Source organism: Rhinoderma darwinii, chromosome 4 (assembly GCF_050947455.1).
Source record: "Rhinoderma darwinii isolate aRhiDar2 chromosome 4, aRhiDar2.hap1, whole genome shotgun sequence".
Classification (NCBI taxonomy): domain Eukaryota; kingdom Metazoa; phylum Chordata; class Amphibia; order Anura; family Rhinodermatidae; genus Rhinoderma; species Rhinoderma darwinii.
Window position 1 is genome coordinate 1,455,161 of NC_134690.1, and position 12,247 is coordinate 1,467,407.

Below are 12,247 nucleotides of genomic sequence, written 5' to 3' on the forward strand. Positions count from 1 at the left end.
TTATATTATATTGTGTTATATTATATTGTGTTATATTATATTGTGTTATATTATATTGTGTTATATTATACTGTGTTGTATCTTATGATATTGTGTTATATTATACTGTGTTGTATGTTATATTATATTGTGTTATATTATATTGTGTTATATTATACTGTGTTGTATGTTATATGATATTGTGTTATATTATATTGTGTTATATTATATTGTGTTATATTATACTGTGTTGTATCATATTATATTGTGTTATATTATACTGTGTTATATTATTGTAAAGGATCTGCCAGGTACTACGTCTGTGTATACTCCCGGGATTAATCAGTCGACACCTGAGGCCAGACCTCTTAGACTGACACCGGCTCCCACCAACCAGGGTGGCAGGCTCAGGAGTGGGAGAGCCTATCGCGGCCTGGTCAGTCAGAGTTAGCTCCGCCCCCTGTCCATTTATACCTGCCGTGTTCTCTTCCTCAGTGCTTGTTATTCTTCTTGGATTCCTGGCCCCACTGCTGCCTTGCTCCAGCCTGCTTCTGCCGTGCTTCTGCCTTGCTTCAGTTCCGCTTACCCTGCTTCGCTTTGCCCCTGGCTTGCTTCCTGCTCCGTGCTCTCGTTGGTATACTCCACTACATCCTGATCCTGACTGACTCATTCACCGCTCTGTTTCCTCGCGGCGTTCCGTGGGCTACTGCCCCTTCCCTTGTGTGTTCCCTGTTTGTACTCCCTTGCACTTAGACAGCGTAGCGACCGCCGCCAAGTTGTACCCCGTCGCCTAGGGCGGGTCGTTGCAAGTAGGCAGGGACAGGGCGGTGGGTAGATTAGGGCTTACTTGTTCCCTTCACCTCCTTCCTGCCATTACATAATAACAAGCCTATACCTAGTCTACCATTTCTCCTACGCTGACGCTATCATGGACCCCCTTGAGACCCTCAAGAAGTGCTTTATCTCGGCCCCCGTGCTGGTTCAGCCCAACCAAAGGGAGCCATTTATTGTGGAGGTTGACGCATCCGAGGTGGGAGTGGGGGCCGTCTTGTCCCAGGGTACCAGCTCCCTCACCCATCTCCGCCCCTGTGCTTACTTCTCTAGGAAGTTTTCGCCCACGGAGAGTAACTATGATATTGGCAACCGCAAACTTTTAGCCATTAAATGGGCTTTTGAAGAGTGGCCTCACTTCCGGGAGGGGGCCAGACACCAGGTAACGGTCCTTACTGACCACAAGAATCTGGTTTTCCTAGAATCTGCCCGGAGGCTTAATCCTAGACAAGCTCGTTGGGCACTATTCTTTACCAGATTTAATTTCTTGGTTACCTATAGGGCTGGGTCCAAAAATATTAAGGCTGATGCTCTGTCACATAGTTTCATGGCCAATCCTCCTTCCGAGAAGGATCCTGCTTGTATTTTACCCCCTGGTATAATCGTTTCTGCCACTGATTCTGATTTAGCTTCTGACATCGCGGCTGATCAAGGTTCAGCTCCCGGGAACCTCCCTGGGGACAAACTGTTTGTCCCCCTGCAATACCGGCTAAGGGTACTCAGGGAAAACTATGACTCTGCACTATCTGGTCATCCTGGCATCTTGGGTACCAAACACCTCATTACCAGAAACTATTGGTGGCCTGGGTTGCCTAAAGACGTTAGGGCTTACGTCGCTGCTTGTGAGGTTTGTGCTAGGTCCAAGACCCCTAGGTCCCGACCTGCGGGCTTACTACGTTCCTTGCCCATTCCCCAGAGACCTTGGACCCATATCTCCATGGATTTTATCACCGATTTGCCTCCATCTCAGGGCAAGTCGGTGGTGTGGGTGGTAGTAGACCGCTTCAGCAAGATGTGCCACTTTGTGCCCCTTAAGAAACTACCTAACGCCAAGACGTTAGCTTCTTTGTTTGTTAAACACATTCTGCGTCTCCATGGGGCCCCAGTCAATATCGTTTCTGACAGAGGGGTACAATTTGTTTCCTTATTTTGGAGAGCTTTTTGTAAAAAGTTGGAGATTGATCTGTCCTTCTCCTCCGCCTTCCATCCCGAAACTAATGGCCAAACGGAAAGGACTAACCAATCCCTGGAACAATATTTAAGGTGTTTCATCTCTGACTGTCAATTTGATTGGGTCTCATTCCTTCCCCTCGCCGAATTTTCCTTGAATAACCGGGTCAGTAACTCGTCAGGGGTCTCCCCGTTTTTATGTAATTTCAGGTTTAACCCAAGGTTCTCCTCCGTTTCTCCTGGTTGTTCCAATAATCCAGAGGTAGAGGACGTTCATCGGGAACTGTGCACAGTCTGGGCCCAGGTTCAGAAGAACCTAGAGGCGTCACAGAGCGTACAAAAGATTCAGGCTGATAGTAGACGTTCTGCTAACCCCCGGTTTGTCGTCGGGGATCTGGTCTGGTTGTCGTCCAGGAACTTGCTCCTTAAGGTCCCGTCCAGGAAGTTTGCTCCCCGATTTATTGGACCTTATAAGATCATTGAAGTCCTCAACCCTGTATCCTTCCGTCTGGAGCTGCCCCCATCCTTTCGCATCCATGACGTCTTCCATGCCTCCCTCCTTAAACGCTGCTCCCCGTCCTGGTCCCCCTCGAGGAAACCTCCTGTTCCTGTTCTCACCCCTGAGGGGGTGTAATTCGAGGTGGCCAAGATTATGGACAGTAGGATGATCCAGGGCTCCCTCCAGTACCTGGTCCATTGGAGAGGATACGGGCCGGAGGAGAGGACTTGGGTACCTGCTCGTGATGTTCACGCTGGGGTATTGATCAGGAGGTTCCACCTTCTCTTCCCCACTAAACCGGGCCCTCTTAGTAAGGGTCCGGTGGCCCCTCATAAAAGGGGGAGTACTGTAAAGGATCTGGCAGGTACTACGTCTGTGTATACTCCCGGGATTAATCTGTCGACACCTGAGGCCAGACCTCTTAGACTGACACCGGCTCCCACCAACCAGGGTGGCAGGCTCAGGAGTGGGAGAGCCTATCGTGGCCTCGTCAGTCGGAGTTAGCTCCGCCCCCTGTCCATTTATACCTGCCGTGTTCTCTTCCTCAGTGCTTGTTATTCTTCTTGGATTCCTGGCCCCACTGCTGCCTTGCTCCAGCCTGCTTCTGCCATGCTTCTGCCTTGCTTCAGTTCCGCTTATCCTGCTTCGCTTTGCCCCTGGCTTGCTTCCTGCTCCGTGCTCTCGTTGGTATACTCCACTACATCCTGATCCTGACTGACTCATTCACCGCTCCGTTTCCTCGCGGCGTTCCGTGGGCTACTGCCCCTTCCCTTGCGTGTTCCCTGTTTGTACTCCCTTTCACTTAGACAGCGTAGGGACCGCCGCCAAGTTGTACCCCGTCGCCTAGGGCGGGTCGTTGCAAGTAGGCAGGGACAGGGCGGTGGGTAGATTAGGGCTTACTTGTTCCCTTCACCTCCTTCCTGCCATTACAATTATATTGTGTTATATTATACTGTGTTGTATCTTATATTATATTGTGTTATATTATACTGTGTTGTATCTTATATTATATTGTGTTATATTATACTGTGTGGTGTTATAGGTAAGAGAATCAAAAGTAGGTTACTAGGAGGTAATTTCATAACTCCCTCTGACACAGAAGATACATCTGATTTACATAGGAAATGCAGGTCTTTGGCCATCAAAGGATGTCCACTGTCTGACAAATGTTTAATTGGCTCTTTCCTCACCAAGGTGTGAGATGTGCTGATTAAGGATTTGTCACTAGGGCTGACCAAACATCTAAAGCTATGCAAATGGATGCCTGTGGTGTGTCTGTCTGTGGACCAGGAGAAACATGGGAGAATGGCATGGTGTTCAAAGAAAGTATGATACATCAAGGCAAACCCCGTCATAATTTATATTTGTAATGACCCACATAGCTAGTTATGATCAGGGAAAATAGCCCTCATATATATGTCAAATTCAGATCCCTACACTCAGAGGAACTACCTGGGATTGGCTATTGGCTAAAAACATGGGCCTATTATAGTGGTGTTTGATATGCCCTGGTTGGTAAATGTCTGCACCGGTGAATGCAGGTAATATTATATTTCTAGGGGATTCCTGCAAGGACACATGATCACTTTTATGTTTCTCTATAGAAATACAACTGTGTAATGGGAGGAGTACCCTTCATTATCATATGAACAGCCTCCTCTCAGTGACATCACCAGCCAGTGAACTGGAGGGAAAAAACTGGGTTTAAAATGCCATGAGAAGTGAGGGTCAGGGTCAGTCGTTGGGGATCCATATCTCGGTTGGAGTGACTGCCCATATTTTCAGCTGTCCCCACAGCCAGGATATCGCCGCTGTACATCAGTAAGGTTTTGTTCTGTTTCTTTTATCCCTTTTATTTTCATAAACTGTTTGATTGCATTGTAACTGTATGTATATTTTTTATCTTTTATTCTGACAACTATTTTATGTATTGCACTGCACTATTGTGTATTAAACCTGAAATATTTATAAGTCTCTTCCTTGTAGTCTTACAGAACTTAATCTTCCGAAGGTGAGGAACGTTACCTGTATTTTATGTTCAATTTAGATAACCTGTGTTATAGGAACTGGTGTTAAGGGAACATAGAGACTTAGGCCCCTATTGCCTAGATAAGTATAGGTGGTGGTAGCATACTGTGGTATAAATTATTGGGGTGTTGGAAACTACGGGAGTAATTTAGCATAATCCTGTCATCTAGAGTAGGTGGGCGTGGATTTATGAGGTAAATTAATAAACTCAGTAGTGTAGTTCACCCCTGTGACGTGACCTGAGATCGGCGATCGTCACAGATTGGTGGCACAGCGGTGGGATAGTGTTATTGTCATTTACACTGTTAAAGACGTTAAGTGTTTTGTTTAAGAAATTAACCTTTACACTTAAGGGCTGGAGTATCCTTGAAAAGAATACAACAGTCCACAAGGAAGAACTCAGTGCATACTATTTGTCAGCTAACATACATACGTGCAAAACAGTTTCCCTTCCCCTTCTTGTTTTTTCTTTTCTTTCTTTTATTTTGAAAAAACCGCTGATAAGATAGCAGAGGTGTATAGAAATAAGAGGAAAGATGAACTGCTAGTCCTCTGTGAGGAGAGAAGGCTGGACGGAACGAACAAAAGTAAAGCGGATCTGATCCAAGCGTTGGTGGCAGATGATACACAGCTCCACCATCCCGAGGGACCAGAGCAGGAAACTTCAGCCTCAGAGGAACGGACAGGAGACTCCAGTCAGGAACTGGCTGGGCATGGCAGTACCAGCAGTACCAGGTCTCAAAACGGTATGGAGTCTTCTCTTTCTCTAATCCTCCAGCAGATTGGCAACTGTGATCCGAATATGCGGATGCAACTGGTGATGCAAGAGCGCCAAGCAGAGCGAGAAGCTGCACAACGCCAAGCAGAGTTTGCGGAACGTCAAGCGGAGCGAGAAGAACGCCAGGCAGAGCGGGAGTACCAGCTCAAGTTGACCCAAATGCAGCTGCCAAGTGCTTCATCCTCACCTCAGAGTGAGTCCACAGGCACAATCAACCTTAAACCCCGTCTAGAGCGTTTCCCTGTCATGGAGAAAGACGGCGATCTGGATGTTTATTTGAAAGGTTTTGAAAAGGTCTGCAGACAATTCCAACTGCCACCTGCAGACTGGGCTAAGTATCTGACTCCAGGGCTGAAAGGCAAAGCTCTGGAGGTGTTTGCAGCCCTGCCCACAACTATCGATCAAGATTATGAGGCTATTAAAAAGGCCTTAATCCAACGATTTAACCTCACCCCAGAGGTATACAGGAAGCGATTTCGGGCTTTGCAGCGCACGGGTACTGACAGTTACTCAGACCTGGCCGATGGACTAAAGAACCACTTCAGGCAGTGGACGCAGGGATTAGCTGTCAACACTTTTGAAGATTTGGAGGATCTGATGATCATGGACCAGTTTCTCCACACCTGTCCTATGGAAGTACGACAGTTTATTTTGGACCGTGAGCCCAAGACCCTGGATAAAGCTGCCCAGATAGCGGATGTATATGCCGCCAACAGAGCGCCAGAGGCGCGAAAGCCTGCTGTTCCAGGCTGGAAAGGGGGAAAGCCCCCTATTAACACTTTTGCCCCTACTCGCAGATCACCAGGAGGTGTTGCCCCTGCCCCACTTCCCAGGCCTGCTGTTGATAATCGCAGGTGTTTTGGATGCAACCAAGTGGGGCATATCAGCACTGCTTGCCCAGAGAAGAGGAAAACTACCCCTTTGCCCAAACCATCTATTTTGTCCCCAGCAGTTTTGTTTGTGGGTGGGAGGGAGAGGGCATCTTGTGACAATTTACAAGCGGTCACTGTGGGCAAGACTGTTACCATGGGACTGAGGGACACTGGTGCCGAAATGACTCTTGTCCACCCAGAGCTTGTTTCTTCAGAAGACATTATCCCAGGAAAAACTCTAACTGTTTCTGGAGTTGGTGGTCTGATCCCGGCCTTACCCATGGCACGAGTCTACCTGGATTGGGGGGCGGGAAGGGGGATGATGGATGTGGGAGTGACGGATAAAATCCCCACTAATGTGTTACTAGGAACCGATCTGGGACGTTTAGTCTCCAGATATATTTCTTCAGACCTTGAGGAGGACTCTAGCGTACTTGCTGCCCCATGTGTGTCACCGCAGGTAGTATATGATAATCATGAAACTGTCAATACTAAGGAATGTGATGACCCTGTGTCCAGCAATGTTATAGACTTACATAATGTTACTGTGCTTAGTGATAGCCTAGACTCATCTAACAATGCATTGGATATAGACTGTATAACTAGCAATGATGTAGGTGATTGTAAAGCGTCAGATAATGATTTGTGTGTAGATTTAGTAGCGGGAAACGTCATAAACATGCATGAAATCCCTGTCACATCCACACACACACCAGTTCACCAAGACGGGGAGAATGTTGTGTCCATTTCTCCTGTGACGCGCAGTCAGGGTGCCTGTAACACAAACCTGGGTTCTGGGCCCCCTACTGTGTCTGCTGCAGAGGAAGTGGGGACAGCTGACAGCCCGCAGCCAGCGGCAGAAGTTAGTCAGAATGTGTTGCTATCAGCCAGTACAGACGCAGAATGTCAGTTGTTTCAGACGGCCCTACACACTGACGATAGTCTGCAGAAGCTGCGACAGCTGGCTGATCGGACCCCAGAGGAGGGGGACACTGAAAAAATAACCTGGGACCAGGGGAGACTGTATAGACAAAGTATTTCCACTGACCCCCAGCAGGATGCATTAAAAGACAGGCAACTAGTGGTGCCACGTCCGTTCAGGGAACAACTCCTGCGGGTGGCTCATGAGATACCACTAGCTGGTCACCTAGGGATAAGTAAGACTAAGAGTCGTCTAAAACACAACTTTTACTGGCCTGGCCTGGGGAATGATGTGACAGATTACTGCCGTTCCTGTAATGTGTGCCAAAGGATGGGGAAGTCGGGACCTGTGCACCGGGCCCCCCTCATTCCTTTGCCCATAATTGATGAGCCTTTTCGACGGATTGCTGTGGATCTGGTAGGGCCCTTGGCCATACCCAGCAGTTCTGGAAAGCGCTTTATCCTGACGGTAGTGGATTATGCCACACGTTACCCAGAAGCCATAGCATTATCCTCCATCAGGGCTGATAAGGTAGCAGACGCCCTTCTGACCATATTTTCCCGTGTAGGATTTCCCAGGGAGATGCTCACAGATCAGGGGACCCAGTTTATGTCAAATTTGATGCAGTGCCTCTGTAAGAAAATACAGGTGCAACACCTGGTGGCCAGCCCTTACCATCCTCAGACTAATGGTCTGTGTGAAAGGTTTAACGGGACCCTCAAGCAGATGCTACGAATGCTTGTGGCGTCCCAAGGGCGAGACTGGGAGCGTTATCTCCCGCACCTGCTATTTGCTTACAGAGAGGTACCGCAGGCATCAACCGGTTTCTCACCCTTTGAGCTCCTGTATGGAAGGAGGGTACGGGGACCCCTAGATCTCATGAAAGAAGCATGGGAGGGAGAATTGGTTACACCAGAGGTCTCTGTGATAGATTATGTCTTGAAATTCAGAGAGAGGATGCAGGAACTGACAGGCCTAGTACATGAGAACATGGTGCAGGCACAGGCAAGTCAGAAGAGGTGGTATGATAGGAATGCCCGAGAGAGAGTGTATGCGGTGGGTCAGAAGGTATGGGTACTGGTCCCTATGACCCAAAACAAACTCCAGGCGGCATGGGAAGGCCCATATCCAATTCATCAACGCCTCAACGATGTGGACTACGTAGTCACGATCGATCATGTTCGCAAGAAACACAAAGTTTTTCATGTGAATATGATCAAGGCGCATTATGACCGGGATATGTGCGCTCTGCCAGTCTGCAGTTTGCCAGAGGAGGGAGAAAGTGAAACACTGCTGGATTTAGTGGCTTCCGCAAAGGAGATAGGATCCATTGAGGATGCCGTAGTCAATTCACAGCTGTCTGAGGGTCAGAAGTTCCAGCTGCAGGAGGTACTTAACCCCTTCCTTGCCACTTTTACAGGGAGACCTGGGAGAACTCCGCTAGCAACTCACCATGTAGACACGGGGCATCACCAACCTGTTAGGCAAGCAGCTTATAGAGTTTCCCTAGAAGTGAGGGCTGACATGAAGAAAGAAATAGAGGAAATGTTAGGGCTGGGCGTGATCCAGGAGTCTCAAAGTGCCTGGGCATCACCTGTAGTGCTTGTCCCCAAAAAGGACAAGACAACACGATTTTGCGTGGACTACAGGAAGTTGAATACCATCACTGTGTTTGATGCGTATCCAATGCCCCGCATAGATGAGCTTTTGGATCAGCTAGCCGGTGCCCGGTACCTAACAATTATGGATTTAAGTCGGGGGTATTGGCAAATCCCTATGTCCGTGGAAGCGCAGGAGAGGTCCGCTTTCATCACCCCCTTTGGACTCTATGAGTCCAAGGTAATGCCCTTTGGTATGAAAAATGCTCCTGCCACATTCCAGCGCTTGGTGAACAAGCTGTTAGAGAAGTTTGAAGGGTTTGCTGTCGCTTACCTGGATGACATTGCTGTATTCAGTCAGACCTGGGAGGATCACCTGACCCACCTGTCACAGGTGCTCAGGCGTATCCAGGATACAGGACTGACCATCAAGCCTGGAAAGTGTCAAATCGGCATGACCGAAGTGCAGTACCTCGGGCACAAGGTGGGTGGAGGGACACTAAAGCCAGAGCCAGGAAAGGTTGATGCAATTTCTGCCTGGCCCACTCCTAAGACCAAAAAACAGGTTATGTCCTTTTTGGGGACCGCAGGATACTATAGAAAGTTTGTTCCTAACTATAGTTCCCTAGCAAAACCTTTGACAGACCTCACAAAGAAGAAACAGCCTCAAATAGTTAATTGGACTGCCGACTGCGAGAGTTCTCTGTCAGCTTTAAAAGCTGCCCTTGCTAGCTCCCCAGTCTTGCAAAGCCCGGATTTCACTCGTAAGTTTGTGGTGCAGACTGACGCCAGCGCCTATGGGCTAGGCGCAGTGCTCAGCCAGGTAAATCCAGAAGGGCATGAACATCCAATAATGTATTTGAGCAGAAAGCTTCTACCGAGGGAGGTTGCGTATGCCACTGTAGAGAAGGAATGTTTGGCCATTGTATGGGCCTTGCAGAAATTACAGGCATACCTCTATGGGCGCAGATTTACCGTAGTGACCGACCACAACCCACTTAGTTGGTTGCACAGGGTAGCAGGTGATAACGGGAAGCTGCTGAGATGGAGTTTAGCCTTGCAACAATATGATTTCACTATCCAGCACAAAAAGGGCAGTGAGCATGGCAACGCAGATGGGTTATCGCGCCAGGGGGAAGCTGCGGAGATCGGCTTGGGATATTGATGGCTATATCAATGATCCCATGCCATGTCTTAAGGGGGGAGGTGTGGTGTTATAGGTAAGAGAATCAAAAGTAGGTTACTAGGAGGCAATTTCATAACTCCCTCTGACACAGAAGATACATCTGATTTACATAGGAAATGCAGGTCTTTGGCCATCAAAGGATGTCCACTGTCTGACAAATGTTTAATTGGCTCTTTCCTCACCAAGGTGTGAGATGTGCTGATTAAGGATTTGTCACTAGGGCTGACCAAACATCCTGACCAAACATCTAAAGCTATGCAAATGGATGCCTGTGGTGTGTCTGTCTGTGGACCAGGAGAAACATGGGAGAATGGCATGGTGTTCAAAGAAAGTATGATACATCAAGGCAAACCCCGTCATAATTTATATTTGTAATGACCCACATAGCTAGTTATGATCAGGGAAAATAGCCCTCATATATATGTCAAATTCAGATCCCTACACTCAGAGGAACTACCTGGGATTGGCTATTGGCTAAAAACATGGGCCTATTATAGTGGTGTTTGATATGCCCTGGTTGGTAAATGTCTGCACAGGTGAATGCAGGTAATATTATATTTCTAGGGGATTCCTGCAAGGACACATGATCGCTTTTATGTTTCTCTATAGAAATACAACTGTGTAATGGGAGGAGTACCCTTCATTATCATATGAACAGCCTCCTCTCAGTGACATCACCAGCCAGTGAACTGGAGGGAAAAAACTGGGTTTAAAATGCCATGAGAAGTGAGGGTCAGTGTCAGTCGTTGGGGATCCATATCTCGGTTGGAGTGACTGCCCATATTTTCAGCTGTCCCCACAGCCAGGATATCGCCGCTGTACATCAGTAAGGTTTTGTTCTGTTTCTTTTATCCCTTTTATTTTCATAAACTGTTTGATTGCATTGTAACTGTATGTATATTTTTTATCTTTTATTCTGACAACTATTTTATGTATTGCACTGCACTATTGTGTATTAAATCTGAAATATTTATAAGTCTCTTCCTTGTAGTCTTACAGAACTTAATCTTCCGAAGGTGAGGAACGTTACCTGTATTTTATGTTCAATTTAGATAACCTGTGTTATAGGAACTGGTGTTAAGGGAACATAGAGACTTAGGCCCCTATTGCCTAGATAAGTATAGGTGGTGGTCGCATACTGTGGTATAAATTATTGGGGTGTTGGAAACTACGGGAGTAATTTAGCATAATCCTGTCATCTAGAGTAGGTGGGCGTGGATTTATGAGGTAAATTAATAAACTCAGTAGTGTAGTTCACCCCTGTGACGTGACCTGAGATCGGCGATCGTCACATACTGTGTTATATGTTATATTTTATTGTGTTATATTATATGGTAAATCTGTATAACTCTCTGTTAGGGCACATTCTACCTGTCCTACCCCCAGCCGGGCAGGATGAGTCTTCTCTGGCCAGGGATTTCTCTGGCAGTGATGCTTTGCAGCGGGTAGATCATTTATGGCGCAGTCAGTAATGTCACAGTGACACTGGACTGGACACAACTACAGCTACAGATCAAATAATGAAAACTCAGACAGGTAAATAATACCCCCCCTTCACATCAAGACCAGACGAGAGGGGGGAGAGCCGACCTCACCCTCATCATTTACTGATACATAGAGTCTGGAGACCAGCGGATCAGGAGAACTTCTCCAGATCATCAGATCATCTCCCCAACAACCATTATCCTGATGAGGGGGTCAATCACATCCACTTCTTCCCTCAACGTCTCCGGGGTTCAGACTACAGAAGTGGGGAGCGGGAGCGTGGCCGCGTCCATAGAATAGTCAGGGGTCACTCTCCTGCATTCTAAAGGAACAGATCAGTCATACAAGAGATTCCCACCTGCCAGTGACTGCACGGAGCAATCCACTGCTGGTAATGTGACAGTGGGTCCTGCGTGTCTCTGGGAGTTCATAACTTAGATGTGATCGATTACAGGTGGATCCTGTACCACGAATCTGACGGATTCTGGTCTTAGCTCACGATACAGCTGCTCTGTATATAGGATACAAAGCAGCTGTATCTCAAAGTCAAAATAATTTTTAATAAAAACTAATTATCACACTGACTGAGGTGTACATAGCCTTTAAGGGTGTATTCACATTGTGCATTTTTTGCTGCGTGGCCGAAAACGACACTTTTCCATGCAGAACTGCCGGAAAACGCTGTAAAATCTATTTTTTCATTGCGGTTTTCAACCATGGAACAAAAAACACGGCAAAATCACACCGTGTAAATTCACCATAATATTCTTCTACTCGCTCCCGGCTTCTCTTCACTTCCGGGCGGTCAGCCTCAGGAGGTTGTGTTCCCATGACTGAGGAGCTTCATATGGCAGAAGGGCCCTCAGGCTTTGGATGTAACTGCGACTGCTGTGACCCCT